The sequence below is a fragment of the Dipodomys merriami genome, unplaced genomic scaffold, assembly GCF_024711535.1.
Source record: "Dipodomys merriami isolate MVZ:Mamm:240054 unplaced genomic scaffold, mDipMer1.0.p SCAF_25, whole genome shotgun sequence".
Lineage (NCBI taxonomy): Eukaryota > Metazoa > Chordata > Mammalia > Rodentia > Heteromyidae > Dipodomys > Dipodomys merriami.
Window position 1 is genome coordinate 24,946,771 of NW_027203937.1, and position 13,261 is coordinate 24,960,031.

The following is a 13,261-nucleotide window of genomic DNA, read 5'->3' on the forward strand; positions in this document are numbered from 1 at the left end:
CTCTTATTTCCTGAGCAATTGATGTTCTATTCAGAAAGTCATTGCCTATGTCTCTCTCTCTCTCTCTCTCTCTCTCTCTCTCTCTCTCTCTCTTGCTGGTGGCTATGTGGCCTGAACTCTGAGCCTGGGTGCTGTCCCTCAGCTCTTCAGCTCAAGGCTAGCACCCTACCACTTGAGCCACAGCACCACTTCTGGCTTTTTCTGCTTATTGAACCCAGGGCCTCATACATGCAAGGCAAGTGCTCTATCACTGAGCCACCTTCCCAGCCCATTTTTCTTATATTTCCTTGTAGAAGTTTCTTTTTTTTTTTTTTTTTTTTTTTTTGGGTCCGGTTGTGGGGCCTGTACTCTGGGCCTGGGCGCTGTCCTTCAGCTCTTCAGCTCAATGCTAGTGCTCTACCACTTGAGCCACAGCGCCACTTCCGGCTTTTTTCTTTTTGCTTATGTGGTGCTGAGGAATTGAACCCAGGGCCTCAGGCATGCAAGGCAAGCGCTCTACCACTGAGCCACCTTCCCAGCCGCCTTGTAGAAGTTTCAAAGTTACAGTCTTACATTAAGATCTTTGAACCATTTTGAATTGTTACAGAGAGAGAGGTGGACATGAGGGAGTTTTCCATTCTCAGTTTTCTGCATGTAAATGTCATTTCCCCAGCCCTGTCTTTTTCTTTCCCCCCAGCTTTTTTGGTGTGTGCTGATATTCTGGCTTGAACTCAAGGCCTCAAGTTAAGCTCTTGCTTAGCTCTTTCTATCAAGGATGGTGTTCTACCACTTGAACCACACCTCCACTTCTGGCTTTTTTTGCAAGTTAACTGGAGATAAGAATCTCTCAGATTTGTCCTTGGTCTGGCTTCAAACTGCAATCCTTAGATTTCAGCCTCCTGAGGAGTGAGAATTGTAGACATGAGCCACTGATTCCAGGGTACAATGTATGTTTTTTTTTCTCCTTTGTCAAGAATCAGATGGCTGTAGCTATACGAGATTATTTCTGGGCCGTCTATTTTCTTCCATTGTTGTACATGTCTATTTTTGTACCAGTGCCATACAGTTTTGTTACTACAGCTCTGTAGTATAGTTTGAAGCCAGGTATTGTGATACCTCTAGCATTGCTCTTATTTAGAATTCTTCTGGCTATGAGGGTATCTTGAGAGCTTGAGTTGCATCATTAGGTTATTTATTTGGGATCACTCTTTTTTATGTACCTACTTATAGCTCTAAGCTTTTTTAGATTTTTTTTATTTTTCTAGCACTGCCTTTACTATATTCCAGATGTTTTGGTGAGTTCATTTTCATTAGAGTCTAAGAACTATTTCATTTTTCCCTAATCCAGTCTCTGTTTATGTGACTATCTTATATAGGTTCATTTGCTGTTGATTTTGAGTTTGATTCCATTGTGGTTTGATAGATTACAGGTGGCAACTTCAGTTTTCTTGTATTTGGTAAGACTAGCTTTGTGGCCTACACTACGACCTCTTTTGGAGAAAGTTCTATGAGCTGCTGAGAAGAATGTAACTATTGGATGGAATATTCTGTAGATGAGTGTTAAGTCTGCTTGTTCTATAGTATCATTTGATTCTGAAGTTCCTTTGTTGATGTTTTTGGTCAGGATGACATATCTATTGGTAAGAGGGGGATTGAAATTACCTACTACTGTTGTGTTGGGGAGTCTGGATCTATTTTTATGTCTAAGTGTTTATTTATTTTTGTTGGTCTTGGGGCTTGAATTCAGGGCCTGAGCCATGTTCCTGAGCTCTTTTTGCTCAAGGCTACTGCTTTGAGCCACAGTGCCACTTCCAGTTTTCTGGTAGTTAATTGGAGATAAGAGTCTCACAGACCTTCCTGCCCAGGCTGGCTTTGAACTGTGATCCTCAGATCTCAGCTTCCTGAGTAGCTAGGATTACAGGTGTGAGCCACCTGGGTCTGGCTTAGTACCGTTTATTTTATAAAATTATTGTGCCAAAATTTGGTTTTACAATTGCTATATGTTCTTGGTTGATGTTCTCTTTATTAATATGCAGTGACTTCTTTGCTTCTTCTGACTAATTTTGTCTCATTTTGGACTAATTTTTTGAAGTCATTTTTGTCCAGTAAAACTACTACTGCCTGCATTCAGGATATATTTGCTTGGAAAACCTTTCTCCCTCTTTTCAACACAAAATAAAGTTTATCTTTGATCTTTGTCAGTCAAATGAGTTTTTTGTAGACAACAAATAGTCAGATCTTTTCAACAAATAGATCTTTTCTTTTTTCTTTTTCTTTCTTTATTTTCTTTTTGCAGTAGTAAGGTTTGGATTCAGCCAAATTTCTCACTCCTTTGCTTTTAGGTTTTTTTTTTTTTTAATATAGGATCTTGCCCCCCCTCTGGGAGAGGGGAGGGCTGGCCTCAGATCATGAGCCTCCTCCCTATGGTTTGTAGCTGGGATTACAGCTGTGTACCACCATGCCTGGCTTGTTTTGTTGAGACTGGGTCTTGCTCTTTGCCTACCTGCCTTCAAGCTATAGTTCTGATTTCTGCCTCCAGTGTATCTAGAATTATAAGAACTACTATATCGAGTGGGTTTTGATGGTTTAAATACAACTTACCATTTGATGTCTTTTGATAATTGTTTTTTTTAAGTTTTAGTAATTTTTTTTCAAATGTTTTATTGTGATTAAGTGGTTACATAATTTCCCAAATTAATTGTTTGTTTTTAATCCTGTCAAGTTTTCAGAGTTCCTTCTATCATCTGTATATATTCTTTAGTTAAATATATTCCTGGAACATTTTTTTCTCCTGGCTTTTGTTTTTTATCTTCATAAAATGGGTTTCAATGAACACTTTTAAAAATTTTATTGAAGTTCCCCTAATCAAGTTTTCTTTGCATGGATAATACTTTTGGTGTCAAGAACTCACTGTGTCTAGGGATAGGTTCCCAAGCTTGTGAGCTATTTTTTTCCCTAAACCTTTTTCTTTTTCTTGTCAGTTGTGGGGCTTGAACCCTTGGCCTGGGTGTTGTCCCTCAGCTCTTCAGCTCAAGGTTAGCTCTCTACCATTGAGCTACAGCACCACTTCCAGTTTTCTGGTGGTATATTGGAGATAAGAGTCTTACGGACTTTTGTGCCTGGGCTGTCTTTGAACCATGATCCTCAGATCTCAGCCTCCTGTGTAGCTATTCCCTAAAACTTTTATTTTTATATTTTAAATTAATATCCATGACTAATTTTGTGTTAAATTTTGTAGAATATGTAAGACTTCGGTCAAAGTATTTATTTAATTATTTATTTTCTGCCCGGCAATGTTTTATTCCAGGACCATTTGTCCAGAAGGCAATCTTCCCAACATTAAATTGCTTTTGCACTATTGTCAAAAATCAATTGGATATTTTGTGTGGGGCTATTTCTGGATTCCTTATTCTGTTTCCTTCATCACTGTGTATCTTTTAGAATGTTGATTAGTGCAGGAAGGCAATAAATCTTAAATTGGATAGATCAATTCCCCTCACTTTGTTCTTTCCTCGTTTTTAAGCAGTTCTGGTTCTTTTACTTTTCCGTGTAAATTTCAATAAAGTTTTGTTTACATCTACAAAGAAATCTTGTTGGGATTTGTTGAAAATTGCCTGTAAATTGTATAACAATTTGAGATATGACATCTTTACTATGTTGATTCTTCTACTATACAAATGTGAAAATGTTTTTCCATTTATTTAATCCTTCTTTGGTTTCTTTCAACAGTATTTTTTAAACATTTAAGTCCTGAACATATTTTGTTAGATTTTTATCTAAATATTTAAACTTTTAATGATTTTTAATTTTGGTGCCCATGTGCCCATTTATAAATATGATGGGTTTTTGTTTTTTAAAATTCATTGTGTATTTTATAATGTTGCTGTGGTCACTTGTTAGTTCTAGTGTTTTTTTTTTTTTTTGGTTGGTGTGGGCCTGAACTCTGGGACTAGGTGCTGTCCCTCAGCTCTTCAACTCAAGGCTAGCACTCTACCACTTGAGCCTCAGCCCCACTTCTGGCTTTTTCTGCTTATGTGGTGCTGAGGACTCCAACCCAGGGTCTCATGAATGCAAGGCAAGCACTCCACCACTAAGCCACTTTCCCAGCCCCAGTTCTAGTGGTTTTTGGTAGACACTTGGGAATTTGTACATAGATAATCATGTCATTTGCAAATTGGGAATTTTTTTTTTCTTTTCTCTCCTGGTGTTAGTATGAGGCTAACGTTCTGGAAGAGATTGTGTGAAATTAGAGTTCATTCTCCATTAAGTAGAACTGTCTGAATTTGGAGATTTATGCTGTTACATTTTTATTTGTTAAATTATGAATTACATTTCCTTAATAGTTATAATGTTATTTAAATTATCTCCTCATATTAAGGAAACTACAATAGCTTCTGTATTTCAAAGATTTGAGCTATTTTGTCTAATTCATCAAATTTATGTGTATGGAGTTGTATTATTACACAGTGATACCTACAGCGTCTACAGTGTTATCCTATATTTATTTAATTCCCACTATTGGCAGATGTCCTCCTTTTATTTTTCTTTGTCAGTCTTGAAATTTGTCACTTTTATTAGTAATTCCAAGAACCAGTTTTATATTCCATTGATTTTTCCTATTGTTTTCCCTTTTGAAAAAGTCATTTCTGATCTTATCTTCATTATTTCCTTCTTCCTTCTTGCTTTGGGTTTATTTTGCTTTTCTTTCCCTAGACTTTTAAGATAATAGTTTAGCTGATTGCTTTGAGAGTTTTTCTCTTCAGTAGAGCAGGTATTGGACCTACAAGGTTTAGCATGTTTTGTTTTAATTTTATTTTAGTTGAATGTCCTCTTACATTTTTTGAGACTTTTACTTGAGTTATGGATGACGATGATGGTCTGGCCGCCTCCGCCTCCGCCTCCTCCTCCGCCTCCTCCTCCGCCTCCTCCTCCTCCTCCCCTCCCCCTCCTCCCCCCCTCCTCCCCCTCCTCCCCTCCTCCTCCTCCTCCTCCCCCTCCCCTCCCCCTCCTCCCCCCCCTCCTCCTCCTCTCTTCTTCTTCTTCTTCTTCTTCTTCTTTTTGTCGTGGGGAACTCTGGGCCTGGGTGCTGTCTCTCAGCTCTTCAGCTCAAGACTAGTGCTCTACCACTTGAGCCACAGTACCACTTCCAGTTTTTCTGAGTGTTTTGTTGGAGATAAGAGTCTCACAGACTTTCGTGCCAGGGTTGGCTTTGAACAGCAATCCTCAGATCTCAGCCTCCTGAGTATCTAGGATTCTTAGGCCTTTAATTTTTTTATTTTTTATTTTTTATTTTTTTGGTCATGGGCTTGAACTCTGGGTCTGGGCACTGTCCCTCAGCTCTTCAGCTCAAGGTGAGCACTCTACCACTTGAGCCACAGCACCACTTCCGGTTTTCTAGTGGTTTTTTTTTGGAGATAAGAGTTTCAAGGGACTTTTCTGCTGGGCTGGCTTTGAACTGTGATCCTCAGATCTCAGCCTCCTGAGTAGCTAGGATTATAGGCATGAGCCACTGGCACCTGGCTAGGCCTTTAAACTCATACTAATCTACATCATTGTTTTTCCTGATTCTCCAGTTTATAGATTGCAGAGTGTGGAACCCCGCAGCTTCCATAATTGCATGGACTACTTTTCTTAACAAATACATATGTGTTTATGTTTTAATATTATTGATAAATAAGAGAATCCTGGAGAATTTGGAGTACATTTAATTCATTATAGCTTATTGTTAATGAACTATCAGTTACTCTATCAACATTTGCTGGCAGGAGTGGTAATGGGTTCACAGTCTTTTTGTCTTTTTTAATATGGAGTTTGGATAAAATAGGATGGTTATTGTCTAAAATTTTTCTCTATTAGATTATTGTTTTTCTGACTTTTGGCTAGACAGAGTAGAAACATCACTGTGTCATTTTTTTTTTGTTCCAAGTTCTTTAATGCAAAGAGTTTTAGTTACACATAGGAAGAAGAATAGGGGAAAATATCTTGATTCCATCTTTCCAGAAGAAGAGAGCCCCTTCTTTGGAGAGACTTTTGTATTTAGAAGCCAGCATTGGAAGGTCCCAACTCAAGTGAATACAGGTCACCTCTACCACAAAACACTCACTGAATTTTCTCCTATGACATCTGTCTTGGGACATTACAATCACCTTTCATATTTGTAGGCCAGTTACTGGCCCCTCTGCTTATTTGAGCAATTGGACTTGTATGTACTTTTATGCACACAGAAAAATTTTCAGCTGTAAGGACAGAACTTGCTCAGATGTTTCTCCATGAGAGAATCCTTCTAGAAAATGTAAATTCCCCATCCTTGGAAACATCCAAGTAGAGGATAAATGTTCTAGAGTAGGAATGAGGGGAGACTTCTGTAGGATTTCTTTCTTTCTTTTTCTTTCTTTCTTTCTTTCTTTCTTTCTTTCTTTCTTTCTTTCTTTCTTTCTTTCTTTCTTTCTTTCTTTCTTTCTTCCTTCCTTCCTTCCTTCCTTCCTTCCTTCCTTTATTTTTGTCGGTCATGGCACTGTTCCTCAGCTCTTCAGCTCAAGGCTAGCACTCTACCAACTTGAGCCACAGCACCACTTCTGGTTTTCTGTGGTTAATTGGAGATAAGAGTCTCAGGGACTTTCTTGCCTGGGCTAGCTTTGAATCATGATCCTCAGATCTCAGCCTCCTGAGTAGCTAGGATTACAGGTGTGAGCCACTGGCGCCTGGCTTGAAGAATTTCTGTAATTAAGATTACAAAACTATTTGGTCAGCTAATGAATTTGTGAACTCTCTTTTTAGTATATCTTTTACATCAAACGGTACTATTTTGTTTAGTCAAGATAAATAAGGAAGTAGGTACTATAATAATGGTGCATCCTGAGTCTTGTGCTGAGAAACATTGTCTTTCTACACTAATGAAGTACAAATAAAATTTTGTTTTTATGAATGATAAAAAATTGAAAAACTTTTCACTTGCTTATTTCCATTTTTTTGAGTTTGCCCACTGCATGTGTCACTTTCAGTGTGATGACTGAGTGGCTGGATGGCTGAGGTGGCCTGGGGTTTAGCAGGTATTCATTCAGAACAGCTAGACTCAGACACATGTGGCTAGGTAAGAAGAGTTGACTGTAGATTTGAGGAACAGTCTTGAGGCCAACTCCTTACCCCACATATTACATAATGCTGACTTAAAACTCACAGCATAGAAAATATCCCTAGGGAGTATATAAGCATTCACCTTGCCTCACCACTTCATCCTTAGCTCAGGAAAGCTGGTCTCTCTTGGATCTCCTTATCGCCCATGGGTCAGGTAGATACCCAAGGCTCAGATATAAAGATTTAGAAGACCATTAGGAAAAGAAGAGAAACCAGGTATTAGAAAAAAACTGGCTCAGCACTTTCCCCCGAGCTATGTGCAGACATTAGCTAATTAAATAAATTCATTAGGAAAAGAACATTGAAGAAGCCTGTAAAGAGCATGGCAGTCTTCTGGAGGAAAATAAGAGCTCTTTCTGAGTAGAAAAGGGACTTACGGATGGGGGTGGGGGTGGTGCGGGAGGGGGATGTGGGAGGGGGGCATGAATCTCTTCAAGATGCTTTCTTCAGATATAGACAACATTCTACGCTCCAGGTACTTTCACGCAGGCCACTTCAGCTAAGTCTCATGGCAAATCAGTTCGTCATTGTTATCTTAGTTATCTTAGTTTTCAAGTAAGGAAACAGGCTTAAAGATATTAAATTTCTCTGCCCACCGATATCAAGTAGTAGAGCTTTGATTTATGCATTTTTGCCTGACTCCAAAACTTACAGTTTTATCCTATTTCCATTCATTCTGGTTCTGTTGGCAAGAGAGGACCTAAAGGGCAATGTCTTGGAGATTTATCTTGCAGGAATCAGGATTAAGAAGACTAAAAGGAGAAATTTTCATATATACTTTAGGTTGCTCTTTTTTTTTAAATCCCTTTCTTTAGTCATTATTCCCTCTTGCATTTCAGACCCTTCCACTTATGATCATTTTTCTTCTGTGTGAAGGATATCCTGGGTCCATTCAGGAGAGGAAAAAACGCATTGATTTGAGCAGGCAAGATTTTAACAGAGAATAGTTAAGAATAGGGAGTCAAGTAATAAAATTTAGCTAGTAGGTACTAAAGAGAGCTTTAAAGAGTACAGGAATAGCACATAGAGAGAGCAATACCACTCCTGTGGCTGAGATCCAGACTGTGATGGAGAGAGTATGGCTGTGGCTCAGGGAATGGGAGAAAAGTTGCTGAAGTGCTGAACTTACGGAGCTTACAAGAGAAAGCTATTGGGATGTATTTTGAGGGATGTTGTCCAGAGAAATCGTTTGCTTCTAGGTGCTGCTGACTCTGTTGTAGGACCCGGGTGCTAGAGAAGCTGAGTGCACTCCTAGAGCATTCGGATAGATGGAGAACTGGACCTGGGAAGGAAAATTCCTTTGTCTTCTATTGATAATAACATGATACCAGAGGACAGAGGAAAACCATTTAGAGAGCCCATCTCCAGTTTTGTACAACAGAAGTTTCAATTTGGAGCTGAGACACAATAAAGGGATAACTGGTACAGCGAGGAGCTTCTTTTTGTTGTTCAAAGTAAACTTTATTTATAAAAATAAGTGACCTATAACAGTGATCTATAAAGGAATATTTCTCCAGTGAGGGGCTTCTGATGACATCTTTCTCAATTTGTCTGAAAATTTGATCCTGATTCTCAGAGGACAATTTCTGTGTATATAACTTATTTTTTTTCTTAGTACGTGAAGATATTATTACATTGTCAGTTGATTGTTGTCTTTTTTCCCTAAAGATTGTTACTTTGACTTTGATGTTTTTTAGACATTCTTGCTTGTTTGAGAACAGATTTTTAGTTATTTTCGAATTTGCTGAATATGAAAATTAGTCTTTTTAGTCTTTGAAAACTCTCTACTATTACCTTTCAAATAATGTTTGTCTTCTTTTTATCTCTCCTTTTTTTGAAATTTGGTTAGATCTTCTCACTTTAACCTCCATGTTTTGTCCTTTTTATTTTTATTTTTCTTCATACTTGCATGATAGATTTTGGTATTTTTTTTCCAAATTTGTCTTAGAGTTAATGAAAAAAATCTCTCAGGTATATATAGTAATGTTATACCTAATGATCATTTTAAAGGTTTTTTTGGGTAGATGGTATATTTCTGCTTTACAAATCTGGTTATGTTTATTTTTTATTTTATTTATTTTTTTTTTTTTGCCAGTCATGGGGCCTGAACTCTGGGTCTGGGTGCTGTTCCTCAGCTCTTCAGCTCAAGGCTAGCGCTCTACCACTTGAGCCACAGCACCACTTCTGGCTTTTTTCTGCTTATGTGGTGCTGAGGAATCGAACCCAGGGCCTCATGCATGCAAGGCAAGCACTCTACCACTGAGCCACCTTCCCAGCCCCTCTGGTTATGTTTATAGCTAGCCCTACTCTCATTGTCTGAGTCACTTTTATTTTTATTCTATATTTGTGTAAGATAATTTCGATGGCTGAGATGTGTGATAGGGGTGGTGTTTGTTCTGCCTGCTTTTGCTCATGGTGTTGTGCTTGCTTGTGTGTTGTGCTTTTTGGAACTTAGTAGAAATCATTTTACTTTTGGTTTAAAGATATGTTTGCTGCTAGCAGGTGCCTAGTTGCAGCATTATGCTTTTTATGTTTGAGACTTTGTGGAAAATCCAGCTCCTATCAATTTGAGCTTCAAATTTCTATTATATTCTGGGTTTGTAGTTACCATTCTCAGAAATATTTGTCCCTGAAGACAAATTTTGAGAACAATTCTCTTTATTGGCCCTACTTTACTCTAACATTGACAGTATAGCCTTTCAAGTTATAAGTTTTCTGTAGAGGTGATAGTCTTCCTTCCAAACTCCCCATTTAAAATGGGCTGAAGTCTTTGTTGGTGGTGTTCTATCAGCTGCTTGGAATGAAGGTGAAGGTCACCTGGGTTTGATAAATATCCTTGAGGAAATTGGTTTCAGTAGTCCTCTAGGTTTTCAGTTGCTTTTAGCCTCTGAGAAACCTTTACTTCCTTCTTATTTATTTCTATAGATGATAGGTGGGTGGGTTTATCAGAACATTCAGCTTGTTACAGTACCAGAAATAGTAGTTTGAGCTAGACTACGTGGAATACCACTTGGCTTAGAATATCTTTGGAATTATGAACGTAATCTTCTGGTCTAGGAAATGCAGATTCAACGAAGTGATATGGATGGATATCAAGTGGCAGAGCAAGGTTTTAGGACTTCCTTCTATACCTTTGGCTTTACTTGATTTTCTGTTCTTCCCATCATACCAATCACTTTCCTTCTTTGACTTTTCTATTTTTATTTAATGCAAAAATCCAAGAATCTTCAGGATTTATCATTCATTTTTAAAAAAAATTCATTGTCAAGGTGATGTAAAGAGGGGGCTACAGTTACATAGTAACTGCCAAACTTGTTACCCCTTCCCTCATTTTTCTTCCACCTTCCTTACCTCCAACGCCCCCCTCCAAGTTGTACAGTTCATTTCCAACATACTGTCTTGTGAAGGATTTGTTATTCCTAAAGCTCAGAAGGGCATCGAGATTTCAGGAGGTGTCTTACATTTATTCTGGCACTTGACCACACATAGTCTAGCTTCTTTGGAGGGCATTCAGTTTTATTAAGGCAGAAGACCGCTAACCAAACTGATAAACGAGACATCATGGCTACAGTCATGTCTCTGGAGATCTATGGAGTAGGGGGAGTGTTATTTTGTTTCCTGGACATTTTCCTACTCTGTATGGCACACAGAATACACTAACAATTTCAGAGTTCTTTTGGGAATTGTACACTCTGTAGAAGCACCCTCTTTTGTGACAGGGCCCCTCCTTCTCTTTCTGTCTTCATTTTCTACCTAGTCCCTCTTCCTTCTTATCAGAAAATTTAGAATAAACTTCAGGAACTGAGTACTTGTGTCACAAGATATCAACATTGGAAACATCAGAAGTACACATTCTGTACTTCTTCCAGGCTTGGAAAGAACTAGGGCCAATTAAAAGTGAACTTTTAAGAGAAATGAACATCTTGTATGCCAGGTTTCTGCTGAATGTCACTGCAATTGCCTAAATTATAACTATCAGAAAAAAATGCATTCTAATTATGGAAATGCCATTAGGAGGAGTTTCTTCTGCCTGGAACCAGCTTAAAAATTGACTACCACCCACCCCTTACCTCCATCCTGTCTCTCAACAGCAATTCTATATTTCAGAAGAGAAAAAGGCAATGTGCTGTGGCAAAAAGAGAATTTGTTCTACAATCTGCATTGGATCCTCACTTCATCATTTCTTGGCTGTGTGACCTTGGGCAAAGCAGTTTACCTCTTTCTGATCCTCAGTTTTCATAGCTATAAAATACAGATAATAAAACCTGCTCTTTGAGATTGGTATAAGGATTCGACAACAGAAGATGGTATATTGGAAGTATGTGGTGGCTATATATATGTGGTATGTGGTGGCTAGCTTGGTGCACATTGGATTGCTGAGTTGTTACTGACTGGGATGGATAATTATTATGATGCTGGCCCCATTTTGGCCACATAGTTGATGATAGGGTATTGGGTTTAACTGGTGCCATCTTGTCTTCATGGTGGAGGCAGGGAAGTCCCATCTCCCAGGTAATTGGTGTACCTAAACACCTAGAGGCAAAGGCAGGGACTTGGATAATAGGTTACTGAACCTGCCAGTCTTGGGTTGTGAACTCTTAAGCTTCCTGTGACCCTGACCCCTGACCTTACCCTACTTGGGCCCAGACCATACCAGGTGCCATTTTATGCCATGCCTCCTGTCTCCTGTCTCCATGTCTCCTGTCACTCCTCCGGGTCAACATGGCATTCCACTTCAGCTCCCTATTGGAGTTGATCTGGTTTGTTGGCATTGTATTTCTTCTCTTTCTTTCCTCTCCAACTCTCATGGCTCAGCTTTCTCACAGTGTACAATGTATTCACTGGGCTGCAGATCTTTGTGACAAGAGTCCATCAGCAGGTCATCAGCTGTCCAATAAAGGCTCCCAATTCGACCTATCAAACTGTGGCTTGTTTTCTTGCCATACAGAAATACTAAGCAGCGAGTTCATTTAGATGTTTCCCTCTGGATCTTCAGACCTGTGTAGTACCCTCGATGTAGGTGGAACACACTGATGTGTGTAGTTCACATCATACCTTGGGTTTTCCCCATCTGATTCTTGCAAGATTTCCAGTCCCTATTTGGCCAATGACTAGGCTGAACTCATGAGGGTGCCAATTTTCCCTGATCAGTCTTGACTGATCTTTTCCAAAAGTTGGATTTTGGCCCTGATAATCTGTGAAACAACGATTTTTAAATAAATTTTGTGAATCTATATACTTAGCAAACATTGCTTAGACAGCAGGCAGATGTATTTTAAAATTATGTAGTCACATTTCAAATGTGTATAGATACTCTTGTAAAAAAGAAAATATTTAAAGCAAGCAGTAGATTCACAAGTCTTTCTTTATGAGTAATAAAACTATACATTGCACATGGTTGTAAGCCCTAGGTGTTTTTTTTTTGTATTTCATTTGGAGGATCTGGGGAAGATTTGCATCTTGGTGAGATGACTTTCCTGTCCTCACTCCTTCATTTCTTCAACCTACTAAATAGATGTTGAGGAAGGTGATGTTACTACCTTCCTATCGGAAAGGCAACTCTTTAAAGGACATCTATGGGTTGACTATGACACCAGTTGTCTTACTCTACAACCTGCAGAAGGCCCAGCAGCTGAGTGTTGTTGTATGCTTGGATCTGAATACCTTCCTAGCATCCCAAGTAGCTTTTGTGCTCAATCTATGCCATGAGGCTAGTCCAAGATGTGAGGTAAGCATGGTAAGAATAAAGAAAAAGAGGGCTAGAATAGGTGAGTAGAGTAGAGAGAATCTGGAGCAGGAAAGGATAGCTAAGATAGGAGCAAAACTATAAAGTGATGCCTGAAGTATTCTTACTAATTCCTCTGAGGAGAACTTGAAAGACATTAAACTATGGGGCTGATGCAGCCTTCATGTGATATTGTGAAGTGAATACTGTTTGTGTACTAATGAGTTGACTGAACTGACTGGTGGCTCAGGATGGGGCTGTTCACAGGATTAGAGAACTGAGTTTTTTAGCCCATACTCCAATCTTGGGTAGGTATGAAGGGCTGAAGGTTAGCCTAATCACCAATGGACAGTGGTTTAGCCAATCATGTCTATATAAGGAAGCCCCATAAAGAAGAACCAAAGGAAAGTTTGGAGAAGTTTT